General features: G+C 38.5%; 1 long non-coding RNA gene across 1 annotated transcript in view; it reads left to right on the top strand.

Annotated features, from left to right (window-relative positions):
- The window catches only part of LOC112582252, a 156,401-nt gene extending 149,769 nt beyond the window's left edge, over positions 1-6,632 (top strand). Inside the window, exon 2 of the long non-coding RNA XR_006548204.1 lies at positions 6,530-6,632. This is a non-coding gene — a long non-coding RNA (uncharacterized LOC112582252). The remainder of the gene's footprint in view (positions 1-6,529) is intronic.
- The last annotated feature ends 11,232 nt before the right edge of the window (positions 6,633-17,864 follow it).

Below are 17,864 nucleotides of genomic sequence, written 5' to 3'. Positions count from 1 at the left end.
TTTGCGACTCCATGGACTGTAGCCTGCCAGGGCTGTCTGTCCATGGGATTCTCCAGGCAAGAATACTGGAATGGGTTGCCACTTCCTTCTCCAGGGGATCTTCCTAACTCAGGAATTAAACACGAGTCTCTTGAGTCTCCTGCATTGGCAGACAGGTTCCTTACCACTCTTGCCAGTATTAGTGTTCTGTAAATGTCGGTGTAATGAATGCATGATAAAAAGAGAGAAGGAGGAGAGGAAGAAAGAAAGGAATAAGGATGCATTGAAGGTGACGCTCAAAGTGACAGGACAGAGAATAAACAGTTGTGGTATTTTCAGGTGTACATAGGGAGGAGGTATGCTTGGTAGGTCAGGAAAGGGAGAAAGGGGGAGACTATTCAGCATAGCACCCCACTCCAGTACTCTTGCCTGGAAAATCCCATGGATGGAGAAGCCTGATAGGCTACCGTCCATGGGGTTGTGAAGAGTCAGACACAACTAAGCGACTTCACTTTCACTTTTCACTTTCATGCATTGGAGAAGGAAATGAACCCACTCCAGTGTTCTTGCCTGGAGAATCCCAGGGATGGGGTCGCACAGAGTCGGTCACGACTGAAGCGACTTAGCAGCAGCAGCAGCATTCAGCAAAACCTAGCCCTTCTGGTCCCCAGGATCACTTCTCTCTTTAAAGGCATATACATATATAGGTATATGTACATATAAAGGGGCTTCCCAGGTGGTACTAGTGGTAAAGACCCTGCCTGCTATTGCAGGAGACATGAGAGACCTGGGTTTGATCCCTGGGTCAGGAAGAGCCCATGGAGGAGGGCATAGTAACCCACTCCAGTATTCTTGCTTGGAGAATCCCATGGAGAGAGGATCCTGGCAGACTAGTCTATAGAGTCACAAAAAGTTGGACACAACTGAAGTGACTTAGCACCCACGCAGGCAGTTTTCAATGACTGGCGGATTGAACTTCTGTATTTCTAAATGTCTTCTTCCTATGATTGCTTAATAAAGTAGGATGGGAACTAATGGTTTGTAGGAAAAAATAAAACAAAAACAAAACTTTATGCAGTGATCTAAAGAGCAGTGAGATTTCAGAGGATCCTTGGATTGCTGCTTCTAGAAATTTATAAGAATTCTGGGGCTGCACTGTGGGGAAGAAAAGGAAAATGAAAAGAGCCATGTTTCAGTTAATTTTGAGTTGGACATGGGTCCCTGGTGGCTCAGTGGTAAAGAATCTGCCTGCAATGCAGGAGACCCGGGTTCGATCCCTAGATCTCCTGGAGAAGGGAATGGTTACCCACTCCAGTATTCTTTCTTGGAGAATCTCATGGACAGAAGAGCCTGGTGGGCTATAGGCCATGGGGTCACAAAGAGTAAGAGACATGACTGAGCTACTAACATGTTCTTACAGTGAATTTTTCCCTTGCTCACCTGTCCTTTTATGTTTTATTTTTTTACCCTCCTTATTCTCATATGTCATAACATTCTTTTGAGGCAATATTTAATAAATGATAAAGTGAAAGTGAAGCCACTCAGTCGTGTCCAACTCTTTGCAACCCCATGGACTGTAGTTTACCAGGCTCCTCCATCCATGGGATTTTCCAGGCAAGAATACTGGAGTGGGTTGCCATTTCTTTCTCCAGGAGATCTTCCCAACCCAGGGATTGAACCTGGGTCTCCCGCATTGTAGGCAGACGCTTTCTCTGAGCCACCAGGGAACTCCCAATAAATGATAAATGACAATAAAAATTTTAAAATGTGCTTCCCACCCCCCCCACCCTTGAGGCTGGTGGCAGAGTTTTAGAGTTATCTGTTTTTACATTCTTATGTTTTGTTGTCATAACTTCATATTTTCAAAAATCTTTTAGTTTTATAAGTTGACTTCTATTATTCTTTTGACAATAATTCAGTGTATGTGTGTGGGTGGGCGTGGGTGTGTACACACATATATTTTTTTTATCTCTGAGTACTGTCAAATGTTCTTTCTGAAAAAGACATCATGTTTTCCTTCCATAAGGTCATTAACATTTTGCATCGATGTTAAGAAATGTTTCCTCTCCACAATTAAGTTATTAAAAGTCACCTGTGCTGTTTGCCTTTTGACTGCCCTTCCAGGCCACCCTCTCTCAGGGTGGCTAGTCACAAAAGCTGTCTTCTGACTACTCTCTATCAAAGACTGACAACAGTGGAGCAGTGGGTGGGAGGAGTGTTGGGTCAATTTATTTGTTCCCCCAAATCTCTCTCTGGTGAGTGGCTGCAGTTGGCTTTGGCCCTCCAGCAAAGCCCCTCTCCAGGGAGGGGTGCTTTGCACTCACCATCTCTGGGCTGTAATAACCATCCTTCCTCTTGCCTTTTCAGGCCTCTGGGTGTACCATCTCACCACTGTTGCTGGCCCTGGTGCAAAGAGTAGTGTCCAACTCTGTGCAACCCCATGGACTATACAGTCCATGGAATTCTCCAGGCCAGAATACTGGAGTGGGTTGCCTTTTCCTTCTCCAGGGCATCTTCCAACCCAGGTCTCCCACATTGCAGGTGGATTTTTTTACCAGCTGAGCCACAAGGGTCCTCTTATTAACATTTTTGGTCCCCAGGCTTGAGTGTGTCATCTGCTTGGACTGTGACCCTGCCAAATACAGCACATCAGGGCATTTATCCTAGGCCCCCACTAAATGGTCAACGTGTGGAGAACTAAAAATCCTTTTTCATTCTTTTTGTGTCTGAGGGGAGAAGTCTGTCTCCTGCTTTTGGTCTTTCACTTTTCCTTTTTCTCCAGGAAGGATTTTGAACTTTTAACTCGTCTTCAACTTGCCCCAGTTGAGAATGTTTAAATATCAACCTATTTCCAGGGACATGGAAAATATTAAGGAATGCATTCTCAGACTTATCCTGGTGTGGGCTTCATGCAATGGATTGAGATCTGAGGGTCCTGGCTTCGTCTTGAAGGCAGGCGCAAGTAAGTTGTTTCTGCTCTGCTGTGTATTTTCTGAGATAGTAAAGTATCTGAAATTCCTGAGGGAAGAGCCCGTTTTTATTTTATCAAGTCATTGAAAGTAATTTCTTATCATTTATTAAATATTGCCTCAAAATAATAATTTTCATTTTTTTCTTTCTCAAATTTCCCTGGTGACTCAGTGGTAGAAAAATTTGCCTGCAATGCAGGAGATGCAAGTTTGATCCCTGGGTCGGGAAGATCCCCTAGAGAAGGAAATGGCAGCCCACTCCAGTATTCTTGCCTGGGAAATCCCATAGGCAGAGGAGCCTGGTGGGCTATAGTCCATGGGCTTGTAGAAGAGTCAGACATGGCTTAGCAACTAAACAACACCACCTATGACTTTGAAGAAGTTTGTGTGTACAATCCTGGTAAGTTGCTCAATGTTTTTTTTTTTTCCTTTGTGAGCAGTTTGTATTGACTTTATCAATCTTTAAAAGAAGAAACACTTAATAAAATTAATTAAATATAAATTTTAAGATATTTCTTTAATGGAAATTAAATACTGCATTCATATATTGTATCTTCATTTTATTTGAAAACTTAAAATTATTTGTAGAGAAAGCATGGGAATAAATGCTACCTTTTAATCTATTGTGAGAGATATATAACACGTTGACAGATGAAAATAACTAGGGACTATTTTATAAACCTTCAATCATCAAATAAGTGACATGCTTGAGTCAATCAACTTGAGAGGTTACTGGTCCACTGATGAAACCATTTGAAGAAAATGTGCTGTTTGATGTTACAGAAGCCAAAAGCTGAATAAATATGTCATCTGTTTTTCATTTTAATTCACTATTTCAGAAGTATTTACTGTGTATTAAAAAATCTTTTTACCCTTTCAAATCTTTTGGACAACCTGGAGAAATTCAGAACAGTTTAACATATATCTATAGAAGCACATTCGCAGCTGAGTTATCTTGTTCATATGTGATATTAATGGCATTATATATAAACTTTTTAATTTGTGTAAGAAAACTGTTATTTTACTATTTAGCTGCTGAGTTTTAAAAAGCATACATAAAATATAAAAGACTTTTAGTTCAGGACAAAAATTAATTAATAACAGAAAGTTTTTAAAATTTTACTTCTATATTATAAATCAATCTGAAAAGTATTTCTAGTTTGGAACAAAAGTATCTGGGAGCATGTTACCTTTAAAAAATAAATATGTTTTGAAAGGACAAGCTGTATTTTAAGAGACTTATTTTGTGCAATTGTCCATGAGGAAGCACTGTTAAATTAAGAGATTCTCCTAATTCAATTCTCCCTCCAGTTCCTCTTCTTTCCTTGAAATTAACACCCAATTGCTGTTTTCCCCCCCACCTCATTTTAAACCTCTCTCTTGTTCACAAATTGTTTTTTTTTAAAAAGATCTCTCTCTTCTCTCCAGATGCTTTTCTCTCTTCTCTGCTTTCTGCCCTCTCACCCCAGCCCACTCCCTTTAGCCTGGATCCATCCAGTCCTACCGCTTGACAAAGCTAATTTCTTCTTCTCAGTTTGGCTACTAAATCTTACACTGAGCCCTAAACAGGCTACTTGCAATGCCTCTGGATATCCATAATGCATCTCCAAACACTCTAAATGCCACCACTCCTTAATTCACTGATTTTTAGCCAGAAGCAGGGAGGGAGGGAAATATCAGTGCCTTACTTGAAAGCTATTGTCTTCCACTGGTTTTCATTAAGGGGATGGGCGAATTAAATGTAATACTTCTCAGGTTTTCTTGAATTGGTTTCTGGAAGTGTGTGTCTTTACCCAGCCACATTCAGGCAGCAGAATGAAAAGTGGTGAGGGAAAGCGACAGGGGTGTTGAAAGTCTCTAAGTGGGAACCTATAATTTCTAGAAAGAAATAGTTCTGCAAACAGGAGATGTGATTACATAGGCTTAATTAACAGTTCAAAGTATTAGGGAGGACTTATCAAGGTAGGATGCATGCTTCTTGTTCTTTAATGAGTAAATGACCCCTTCCAGTGCATGAGCACACATCAGAAGCACATGGTGATGAAGAAGTGCTGTGGTGGGAGATCTGATCAAAGTTTCTCAAAACGGACTCCAAGTATTTGATGAAGAAGATTAACATGGAGACGATTTACCAAACAAATACAGCATAAAGAGCCAAGAGACCTTCTAAGGGACTTCAAGGCTCCAGCTTGCCCACATAAAGAATATCATTCAACAGAAAGAAAACAAAGACAAGAATAAATATCTAAGAGCACTGAGTCTGTAGAACAACTGAACTGCCGATTGATGACTTTTCTGTTCTTTTTTTAATATATACATTAGAAGATGCTTTCAGTTTTTAAAAGCAAACAAAGCCATGAGTTTGACCTGGGTCCTAACTGTGTAACTCTCTTAAGTGTTCTAAAAGATGTCTGGACCAGAATTGGTTAATTAGTGCTTTGTGTTGCACTATGTTACATATGACCTAACCAGAGATAAAAAGGTTTAAAGGTCTCTTGTAACCCTGCAATGCCATTTGTAACACAAAAATAACCCCCTTTCATTACTAGCGTGCCACTGTAGCACGCAGGTTATTTTTTCCCTTCACTGCAATAAGGGCAGCTTTCGCATCAGAAGAATTCTTGGCAAATTAATGCGCTACCTCTTGGGCTAATTAAATTAGAAAGGATCAAAAATACAGAGCGGCTTTTGTGGTGGACACAATGTCGTGCTTCATGCATCTTGCTCAGAGAGGAATTTCTGCCATTTAGCCCCCTTTGCCTCTAGCAGTGTTCTGGACTCTCTAACACAGTCAAGTTCCTAATTTGCCTCAATGAGAGAGAATTATTAACTGATAATAAGAAAAGGAGCATTCACAGCTCCAGGCTGGGCTGTGTGGAAAAGGGTGATCTACCCAGCACCTGAAGCACATGCAATTTTTATTAATTCCTGCCTAAAACAATGCATTCAGGAGTAAAATTGCTGTGCAGATGACAAAAACAATTACGCCTTTGATTCGTTCATTCTAAAAATGTGAACTACTTTAGTTCAAATATAACCAGATTAAACAACTAAAGCGGTCGCTCACCTCTCTCTAAATCCAGTTTGGATTGCAGCAAGCGTGTTTTATGTCGAGCATTTGCCACTGCCACTTAAACTGATTGTTCCTATTGAAATCGCTGAGCGCACAAGTGATTTTGACAATAATTAATATTGTTCTGTCTATATTGTGGTCTTTTGTTTGAAGATGACACTGATGATGGTGTTGCTATCTTTATGGGCATTAATCCCAGAAAGAGAGATTCGGCAACCGTAGGCTTCAGCAATCAATCCTTGAATGACTGTGCTTCCTTAGACCTTGGTGTTTTGTTGCTGCTTGTAGAGTCTTTTGTTTGTAAGTCTGTCAGTTTGTTTCTCAGGTATCACGGAAGCTTTGATCAAAACAGATACCTCACTTCTACTTGCCAAAACTTAACTAACAGCCTGTTGCTTTCCTGAATATGATTTCACAACCGCCAGAGTTTATTCAATTGGTATTTGTAGAGTTTCTTCTGCTGTTCTTTTGAAGATGACTTATGTTAGTGAATTTTTCAGTCTTCCAGGTTTCGCACATCTACAATCACAGAGCTTGGACTAGCCTACATATGTAACAATGTTAAACTGAGTGCATGTCTTTGTATATGAAGAAGGAACCTAAGTGTGTTTGTAAAAAAAAATGATTGAAAGAAGTGTTGCCTGTTGTGCCAGAACCATACTTATTCTTATGTAAATCCTTGGCTTGGTTATAATTTTTGTTGATTCAAACCATTTGTCAAGATGAAAAAGTCTCATCATGCTATTGTGTGGTATGTGTGTGTTGCTCATTCTTGAGCTTCCTTCAGTTGTAACAGAAATTAGTGATTGTGTTTGGATATTCTTTTTGCATCTTTGACTTTTTAAAAGATTTTCATAGTATATATAAATGCAAAAGTAGATCTTGATCTGCTTCAATACTTCCATGGTGAATTGTTGTTTTTAAACTATGTTCAAAAATTCCCTTCCATGCTACTCTCTCAATTCCTCCCATCCTCTCATTCTCCCACTGGGTCCACAGTCTGTTCTCTAAGTCTGTGTCTCCCTTGCTGCCCTGCAAACAAGTTCGTCAGTACCATCTTTCTAGATTCCATATCAGTTCAGTTCAGTTGCTCAGTCATGTCCGACTCTTTGCGACCCCATGAATCGCATCACGCCAGGCCTCCCTGGTTCCAAATAGGAAAAGGAGAACGTCAAGGCTGTATATTGTCACCCTGCTCATTTAACTTATATGCGGAGTACATCATGAGAGACGCTGGTCTGGAAGAAGCACAAGCTGGAATCAAGATTGCCGGGAGATTCCATATACATGTGTAAAATAGATAGCCAGTGGGAGTTTGACCTGTGACACAGGGAGCTCAACCCAGTGATCTGTGACAACCTAGAGGAGTGGGATGGGGTTGGAGGTGGGAGGGACATTCAAGAGGGAGGGAGCATATGGATACCTGTGGCTGATTCTTGTTGATGTATGGTGCTAACATAATATTAGGATACAGGATATCCTAATATCCATAATAGGATAAAGCAATTATCCTCCAAAAAAAAAAAAAAAAAATCCCTTTCTTGTGTGTAGCCTGGATTCATCTACAGTTCACTGGTTAAAAATTCAAGAACCATTTGTGATCTTTGCAATATGTTAAACCAATGATTTTTCTGAAATCCAGACAATATTCAAATGTCATTTTCAAATTTCCTGTTTCAATCCCCAAACATAATGAGCAACAAATTTGTTCTCTTTGAGTCTGTTACCTTGCCTCCCCCCATCTTTCTTTGAGTGCTAGAAAATCTTTCTAAACTAGTATTAGCCATTTTGGTCTTGTTACTACTCATATGACTGTGTACTAGTAGCCTTAGGAAATCAAACTTCTTTCACTTTAATTCATACTTCCTCTTTCAATATTCATCTCAAGTACTACTGACAAAAGTTTTCTCGGATCATTTCATGTTATACTCATAACATCTTCCCTTCAACATAATTTAATTCACAAAATGAAAAGATTTGTGATTGTTACATGCTAAGAATCTTTGGTCTGGTCACTGTAATTTTCATGCATGATATTTTAATTACTTGAGAATTTATATCATGTAGCATGTTTTCTTTTATTGCCCTTAGCATCTAGCTTGGCATACTCTAAATATTCAATGGATTCTTTTGTTTTGCCAAATGATTTCTTTTATGGGTACCAGGAATCAGTTTTATCAATAGTGCTATATGTTTGTGTGAAAGAAAAGATGTATAGAGTCTTATCTTATGGAGCTATGAACTAGCTTCTAAAGTGAGAATATAAGGAGAAGATTGTGTTAGACAAAATTACCTTAAGAATTCTTTCTTAGGAAGCTGCCGTATTGGAGACCAATGGATTCTATTTCCTCAGTATGTCCAAAACAGCAAGGTTTTTCTCCAGTAATGGAATATATAACTTTTTTTGGTTTGAATATAAATAAATGGCTAGCATTTAAGGTCCATATTTTAGAAAATAATGGTTTTCTGAGTCACCCTCAGAGCTGGAAGTTGTTTAATATATGAAAGACACATGAGAACTGAGATTGGCTAAAGGAAGAGAGGCCTCATGTCTCTTATTTCATGCTCATTGTGTAGAAACAGCTGGCAGGATTGCCTTAATACATAAATAAATCTTTCTTCATTTATTCATTTATATTTTTGGTTAAGTTATGTATAGTTGTGATTCCATTATTTCAATGTACATTATAATGTGCCTCCATTGTGCAATTTCTCTCTTATTCCAGACAAAATGCTTCCTGATATACATTTTGAAGCTGTGTTCAGAGCAAGGACCTGGCTGGTAAAGGCAATCTTGAGGCTCTTCTTTGAATGTTAAATCTACTTTGCCCCATTTTGTCTTCATTATGACCAACTTAGTATGGTGGTCAAGGTGTAATCGATGTATAATCCTTCATATGGAAAATACGTCACTCTTTTTTTTTCATTTTTAAATTTTTAATTAGAATATAGTTGCTTTACAATGTTGTGTTAGTTTCTTCTGTACAGCAAAGTGAATCAGCCACACACACACACACACACACACATATGTATACGTAAAGTTTCCCTGGTCGCTCAGTCAGTAAAGAATCTGCTTACAATACAGGAGACCTGGATTTGATTCCTGAGTCAGGAAGATACCTTGGAGAAGGGAATGGCCAACCTAAGGATTCCCATCCAGTATTCTGGTCTGTATAATTCTATTGGCAGAGGAGCCTGACAGCTACAGTCCAAGGGGTCACAAGGAGTCTGACATGACTGAGCAATTAACACACACACACACACACACACACACACACACACACATATGTATATACAGTCCCTCTTTTTTGGATTTCCTTCCCATTTAGATCACCACAAAGCATCAAGTAGAGTTCCCTGTGCTTTACAGTTGGATCTCCTCAGTTGTCTAGTTTATATACATGAGAAATGCTGGACTGGATGAAGCACAAGTTGGAATCAAGATTGCCAGGAGGAATATCAATAACCTCAGATATGCAGGTGACACCACCCTTATGGCAGAAAGCAAAGAAGAACTAAAGAGCCTCTTGATGAAAGTGAAAGAGGAGAGTGAAAAAGCTGGCTTAAAACTCAACATTCAGAAAACTAAGATCATGGCATCTGGTCCCATCACTTCATGGCAAATAGATGGGGAAACAGTGGAAATAGTGACAGACTTTATTTTTGGGGGGCTCCAAAATCACTGCTGATGGTGGCTGCAGCCTGAAATTAAAAGATGCTTGTTCCTTGAAAGAAACGTTATGACCAACCTAGACAGCTTATTAAAAAGCAGAGACGTTACCTTGCCAACAAAAGTCTGTCTAGTCAAAGCTATGGTTTTTCCAGTGGTCGTGTATGGATGTGAGTGTTGGACTATAAAGAAAGCTGAGCGCTGAAGAATTGATGCTTTTGAACTGTGGCGTTGGAGAAGACTCCCAAGAGTCCCTTGGACTGCAAAGAGATCCAACCAGTCCTTCCTAAAGGAAATCAGTCCTGAATATTTGTTGGAAGGACTTATGCTGAAGCTGAAACTCCAATATGTTGGCCACCTGATGTGAAGAACTGACTCAATGGAAAAAACTCTGAAGCTGGGAAGGATTGAAGGCAGGAGGAGAAGGGGACGACAAAGGATGAGAGTGTTGGATGGCATCACCGACTCAATGGACATGAGTTTGAGTCAAGTCTGGTAGTTGGTTATGGGCAGGGAGGCCTGGTGTGCTGCAGTCCATGGGGTTACAAAGAGTTGGATACAACTGAGTGACTGAACTGAACTGAACATATGCCAATTCCAGTCTCCCCATCAATCCAATACCCTCCTTCCCCTACTTTGTATCCATACATTTGTTCTCTATATCTAGAAAAATGATGTAGATGAACTTATTTGCAAAGTAGAAATAAATGTTACTCTTTTAAATCCCAGTGTTGTCAAAAAAGTGTAGTTTAGTGAGAAATATATCTGCAGGACCATAAAAATCATTAAGGAGATTTTTCACTGTTTTCAAGGAGTCCTGTAGAATTTTCTTATTGTTCTGAGATAAACAAACAAACTGAACAAAACAAAACAGGTATGTGGTCAACTTCCTTGCTTCATGCTGAACTCTCCCAACTTTGTCATTAGTATTTGTCTTAACTCACAAAAAGCTAGTTTCCTAAAAGTCTGGAAAAGCCTCAGGGAGGGAGAGATCACACATGCTTCCTAGGAGGCCTTATCTTTAGAAGAGAGATTTTAAGGTATTAGATTTTCAGAATTATATGGCATTCTTTTCCTTGAAGATTATTTTCACTAAGTTATGGTTCCCTAAGATGACACTGATTTTAATAAATAGATGGTCTCAGGACAAGCTATTCTACTTTTTTTTTTTTTAATAAAAAGCTTTTTTAGCAAACATATTTTACAATGGTTCAAATTTATCTAAGTTTCTCTTCTTCACACAGTGATTGCTGGTGAAGCACACACACTTCTACCCATTAAACATTTTTCACAATGGAATTCACATTCTTTCATAAATTTTAACATTAGGTAGGTGGACTGCATAAAAGATGCCAATTCTTTTCAAAATGACAGTTGTAACATTTTAAAGTCTACAATCTAGTCTTGATCTTCTCTACTTTTAAGATTTTACTTTCCCTGAACATATATTGGACCCAGAGAAACAGAACATGCCTATTTTCTTTCTAATATGAGAGTGCTGTGTTTGAAAGTATCATCTGTATGTGCTTTATTTTTATTTCAACCATACGTGCTTTTATAAGTATTTGAAAAGAAAATATTTTAAAGATTTGAAATAGAAAGAAGGGAATATATGTGAGTTACAGCAGCCCCAGGGTAACAGTATCTCACACACTAATGATTCATATGGAGTTTATGTGTCTATTTATGCTGTCATTTATTTGGGGGAGGGGTTGCTAGAGAAAGCAAGCAGTGTACAGAATATTCCCAAATACCAGTGGTTTCTGAAGGAAAAAAAAAAAGGACACCCTGAGCATTATCCTTATTTAATTAGGAGCAATCATTACTTAATTATTCACATTAATTCAGTTTCTTATAACAGTCTTACACTTATTGGCACTTCCTCTTTTTTCCCCTTTGTTCTAAAAGAAAGGAGGAGTGTTCTGTATTATTTGAAGGGGAAAAAGGTTTATCTTCTGATGAAATTATATAAAAATATTCATATTTAGGGGCCTGGAGTCATGTGGTGTCTGATTTTATATATGATCTAGGACTTTTATATAATTATTCCACACTCAAATAAGTAACTATCTTTAAAAGAAGCCAGAAAACTTGAACTCAGATCTCTCTCATAAATGTAGGATTTAGATGATCAGAGTCTAGATTCTGACTTGGAGAAAATGAGTGCAACATCTAAGAGCTATGTGTGATGATAACAAAACAGTAGTTATATGGGGACACTCTTAGTGAAGCCAGAACTCCTATAAATGACTGAAGGTTGTTAAGAATGGATGGAACATAATTAAGTCAGCACACCAACAAGATATTTTTACTTCTTTACAAATTACTTGTTCATGTAGATTACCCAGAAAATTAGCTTTCTGAAAGATGTTATGAAACAGTTGTTTCTATTTCTATATGTCTTAATAAAGTCCAGAAAACAATTACACTAAGAAGCACATAGACTGATTTGCATCATCATCACAAACCTAAAAGAAAGGGCAGATGAGTCTGAAAAAATGTTCAGAAGTCATTCCCTTTTCTGTAGTGTGTGTGCATTGACATACCAGGAGTGAAAAGAGCAAACATTAAGGAAATTAATTGAAAAATTATTAGTTCTTACCATGCAGGGGCAAGAATAAATTAAAGCAGATCCACATTGGAAAGTTTCCTTTCTACTTTTACCCACACATCCATTTCTTTGCCTTTTGCAGTTAACTAGAAAAGAAAGAGAAAACTATTTCCAGGTGTCTTCACTCAGTCTCTCAGCTTCAGAAATATCAGTGAATGACTTTACTACTGAAAGGGGGGAGAGAAAGAGGATATCATCTCTTCTGATCCTCTGTTACAAATATAGTACAAAATGGTGTAAAATAGTTCTATTGAGTTCCAGATTTGTGACTACAAAAAAAATCGAGTATTTCTTTTTCTCTTTGCTTGAAAATCAAGTCCACCCTGTCTCGACCACATAAATAGAACAATTTTCCTCTGTGAACTGCTTGATGAGGCTGTGGCCAGATTCATATAAATGTCATAAAAACAGAGTACAGAATGGATTATTTTATGATTAAGATCTGTATGGATCTTTGTATGAATGCGACGTGCTTTGGCAGGGTTCTGCCGCACGCACACTACTTTTAGTGTGTGTGGTGGAAAAAATGGCCTGCCACACTGTCACTTTAATGTCTTTCTGAAAAGGAACAAAAATCACTGGGCTCTACCAGAGGTTACAGCAATCATACAAAGGTTGGTCTGCGAGCCAGTACAGTGTGTGTTCTATTTCCCATTGTGATAATAATCAGCTTCAATAAAACGCCACAAGATTTCTCAGCACTTTGTCATTAAATGCCATGTTGACATCCAGTAGTAATCACAAGGTAAAATTTTCCTGTTCTCTTATGTAAAAAGATTTATTTTTCTCACCGTGTATTTGATTGCGTCAATGAGCTGATATCTTTCTGTATCTTACTCTTTCTCTCTTCTGTTCAGCTCTTTTAGGGGAGAGAGAGGCTTCATTCAGATTTAATTTTTTGAAACATCAGACAAGCTGCTATCAGCACGTGGATGCCAAGATGGCCCTTGAATAAAGAATTGTGGTTTAAGAATTTCAACCAAAGGATTAATGTATTAAAGTGAATAATAGCATCCAGGCAGTAGCAAAGATGATGATCAGAGCTGGTGAAAGAGAGATTATTGATCATCTGGCTCTATCAGTCACAAACAGGGAGGAGGAAAACAAAAGAGAGGGAAAGGAGATTAAAGAAAACGAAATATGGTTTAGTAATGCCAGTTGATTCTGCTGCTAATTATATATCCTTGGCAAGAAGCCTTTGGTTGTACAGTAACACTTCACTTATCTGGTGGTCTGATTTCCAGCAATCCTTACCACTCAGAACACAAGTGAGATCCTGGAACTGTACTTTACAAAGCTTTGACTGTGTAAAAGTAACTTTCTTTATTGGAGATGTTCAACTATCTCCTAGAAAGTTCATTGAATTGATTTTATATACACTTAATTTTAAATGGGTATACATTTAAGATTGCTTATTTAATATATTTGGTTGTCTGGATATTTTAAGGCCACTTTAAGTTGTTACTTAGGTTTTCAAGGAGGTAAAAGTTTTGGGAACGGGGAAGGATGCCCAAGTTAGCAGGCTGTAAAACACAAATAACCAGTTTTTGAAAGACAACAGTAAGTACTCAAAGAGAAAAACTGCTAAACTATTGTGATCACTTACAAGAGGGAAAGATAGTTCAGAACTATGGAACTCAGGGAAGTCTTCATGGAGATAGGTCACTGATACTGGTCCTGGTAGGACATCTAGGATTTGAAAATGTAGGAATTGGAGGATAGAGATTTGGGAAGGTGTGGAATAAAAAAAGGAAGGCAGGAATATTTAATAGAGTTGTTAATGAAGTGCTAAGACTAGCCCAATTTGGTTAAAGTATAAGATGAATCTATGTGAGTTGTAGAAAATGAGTTGAAATAATACGGACCAGGTATTTGGTATTGAATACCAAATTAAGGTACTGTGAATACAGAAGAAGTTATTGTGAATAGCATCTAGGCAATAGCAAAAATGATGTTCTGAGCTGGTGAAAAAGAGGTTGTTGAAGGAAAACAAAAGATACTTCATTGTAGGCAATTGGAACAACTTCAAGTGCTCAGTTAGGGGTAATAAGATGTCAGAGTTGTGCTGTAGGAGATGGTAGCAAGACTTTTGGCTTGTTTGACTCTATAAGTAGTGGTCTCGTTACCAAGGTGGGAAACACCAGAGGAAAAGCATACTGTAAGAGTGGAGACAGTGGTATATTTTGCATGGTGAATGCAATGTTTGAGCTTATGAACTGCCAGTAGATGGCTAGCCTGCTGTGGGAGATCATGAGATGGGGAGACTGGAGAGAGATATGAAGACAAGCAAGCACAGGAAAAGGCAATTCAAAGGTAAAGATTCTAGTTCAAACACTGGATGGGGTTATAAGGTATAGAAAGGTAAACAAGGAAACAATCAGGAATATGGATAGATCTTAAGAATCCATATTAATGGGAGAAGAGTCATGGAGGAGTTTGAGAAGTGACAAAGGATATAGCAATGAGAAAAGAGGCCTATCATAGAGGGTAGCATCGTGGAAAATGGAAAATGAAGCAGTGTAGAGGAAGAGCAAAAAGAATGTACATTGAGTATCAATGATAGATCAGATCTGAATGTACACAATATTATTTAATCTTCCCAGGCAGACTGTTAGAGATATATTCTTACATTAATTGTACAAAGGAAGAAACTGATGTTCAGAGAGATAAGGTAGAATGATCAAGGTTACACAGCTGGCAAGCAGCTGAGCAGCAGTTTGTGCTCAGGTCTGTTCAACTCAAAGTCCATGCTTTTGCACAGTTCAATGCTGCCAACAGGTTGAAGCACATGGAAAGGAGAAAGGGCTGTTTGATTTGTCAACCTTCAGCAGAGTTGTGAGAGTAGAAGTCATATTTTAAAGGACAAGAAATAAGTGGGTGACTATGTATAACTGATCAGAAATGTGTTTCAGTTCAGTTCAGTTCAGTTCAGTTGCTCTGTTGTGTCCTATTCTTTGCGACCCCATGAATCGCAACCCACCATGCCTCCCTGTCCATCACCAACTCCTGGAGTTCACTCAGACTCACGTCCATCGAGTCAGTGATGCCATCCAGCCATCTCATCCTTTGTCGTCCCCTTCTCCTCCTGCCCCCAATCCCTCCCAGTACTCAGCTTTCTTTATAGTCCAACTCTCACATCCATACATAACCACTGAAAAAACCACAGCCTTGACTAGACGGACATTTGTTGGCAAAGTAATCTCTGCTTTTTAATATGCTGTCTAGGTTGGTCATAACTTTTCTTCCAAGGAGTAAGCATCTTTTAATTTCATGGCTGCAATCACCATCTGTAGTGATTTTGGAGCCCAAAAAAATAAAGTCTGACACTGTTTCCACTGTTTCCCCATCTATTTCCCAGGAAGTGATGGGACTGGATGCCATGATCTTCGTTTTCTGAATGTTGAGCTTTAAGCCAACTTTTTCACTCTCCACTTTCACTTTCATCAAGAGGCTTTTGAGTTCCTCTTCACTTTCTGCCATAAGGGTGGTGTCATCTGCATATCTGAGGTTATTGATATTTCTCCCGGCAATCTTGATTCCAGCTTGTGCTCCTTCCAGCCCAGCATTTCTCATGATGTACTCTGCATAGAAGTTAAATAAGCAGGGTGACAATATACAGCCTTGACGTACTCCTTTTCCTATTTGGAACCAGTCTGTTGTTCCGTGTACAGTTCTAACTGTTGCTTCCTGACCTGCATATAGATTTCTCAAGAGGCAGGTCAGGTGGTCTGGTATTCCTATCTCTTTCAGAATTTTCCACAGTTTATTGTGATCCACACAAAGGCTTTGGCATAGTCAATAAAGCAGAAATAGATGTTTTCCTGGAACTCTCTTGCTTTTTCCATGATCCAGCGGATGTTGGCAATTTGATCTCTGGTTCCTCTGCCTTTTCTAAAACCAGCTTGAACATCAGGAAGTTCACAGTTCACGTACTGCTAAAGCCTGGCTTGGAGAATTTTGAGCATTACTTTACTAGCGTGTGAGATGAGTGCAATTGTGCGGTAGTTTGAGCATTCTTTGGCATTGCCTTTCTTTGGGATTGGAATGAAAACTGACCTTTTCCAGTCCTGTGGCCACTGCTGAGTTTTCCAAAATTGCTGGCATATTTAGTGCAGCACTTTCACAGCATCATCTTTCAGGATTTGAAATAGCTCAACTGGAATTCCATCACCTCCACTAGCTTTGTTCGTAGTGATGCTTTCTAAGGCCCACTTAACTTCACATTCCAGGATTTCTGGCTCTAGGTGAGTGATCACACCATCGTGATTATCTGGGTCGTGAAGATCTTTTTTGTACAGTTCTTCTGTGTATTACATACACACACACACCACATATATATATATATATATATATATATATATATATATATATACACATTCCATTTAAAAATTCTTTTCCAATATGCTTCATTATAGGATATTAAATATAGTCCTCTGCGCTATATAGTAAGACTTTGTTGTTTATCCAGCCTGTATATAATAGGTTATAACTGCTAATCTCAATCTCCCATTCCATCACTCCCCTAGTCCCCTCCCCCTTGGCAATCATCAGTCTATTCTCTATGTGTGTTTCTGTTTTCGTAGATGTCATATTTTAGATTCCACATATAAGTGATATCATATGGTATTTGTCTTTCTCTTTCTGACTTACTTCGCTTAGTATGATGATTTCTAGTTGCATCTATGTTGCTATAAATAGCATTATTTCATTCTTTTTTATGGCTGAGTAGTGCTCCACTCTATATATACCACACCTTATTTATCCGTTCATTTGTTGATGACATTTAAGTGGTTTCCATGTCTTGGCTATTGTGAATAGTGCTGCTATGAAATTTGGGTTGTGGATATCTTTTTGAATTATGGTTTTGTTTGGCTATATGCCAGGAATGCAATTGCTGGTCCATATGGTAATTCTATGTTTAGTTTTCTGAGGGACCTCCATACTATTTTCCACAGTGGCTGCACCAACTTACATTCCCACCAATAATGTAGTAATGTTCCCTTTTCTCCAAATCTTCTCAAGCATTTGTTATTTGTAGATTTTTAAATGATGGCCTTTCTGACTGGTACCTCATTGTAGTCTTAATTTGCATCTATCTAATACTTAGCAATGTTGAGCATCTTTTCATGTGCCTATTGACCATCTGTATGTCTTCTTTGGAACCATGTCTATTAAGGTCTTCTGACCTAAGTTGTCTTGAGAAAAAAAAAGGGAATAATCTGATATTATCCATGAATATATTTAACAGAAGCCTTTGTTATGCATGTGCTATGGAAAAGAACTAGACCTAAGAATGTGAACTTAATGTTTTGTGTGTGATTAATATTATTTGTGAGGCAGACTACTTTGCCATCTTTGGCCACCTTTAGCTTTCTATGTGTAGAAGGCATAAACTCTGGGCAGTCAAGACCAAGGTGGAGAAAGGCTTTTTCATAACAGCTTATTTTCGTACAAAGACAAACAAACGGGAAGATTTGGGAGAATGGCATTGAAACATGTAAAATATCATGTATGAAACGAGTTGCCAGTCCAGGTTCGATGCACGATACTGGATGCTTGGGG

Source organism: Bubalus bubalis, chromosome 2, assembly GCF_019923935.1.
Source record: "Bubalus bubalis isolate 160015118507 breed Murrah chromosome 2, NDDB_SH_1, whole genome shotgun sequence".
NCBI lineage: Eukaryota > Metazoa > Chordata > Mammalia > Artiodactyla > Bovidae > Bubalus > Bubalus bubalis.
Note: the sequence above shows the minus strand (reverse complement) of the source record. Positions and strands in the feature narration are given on the sequence as shown.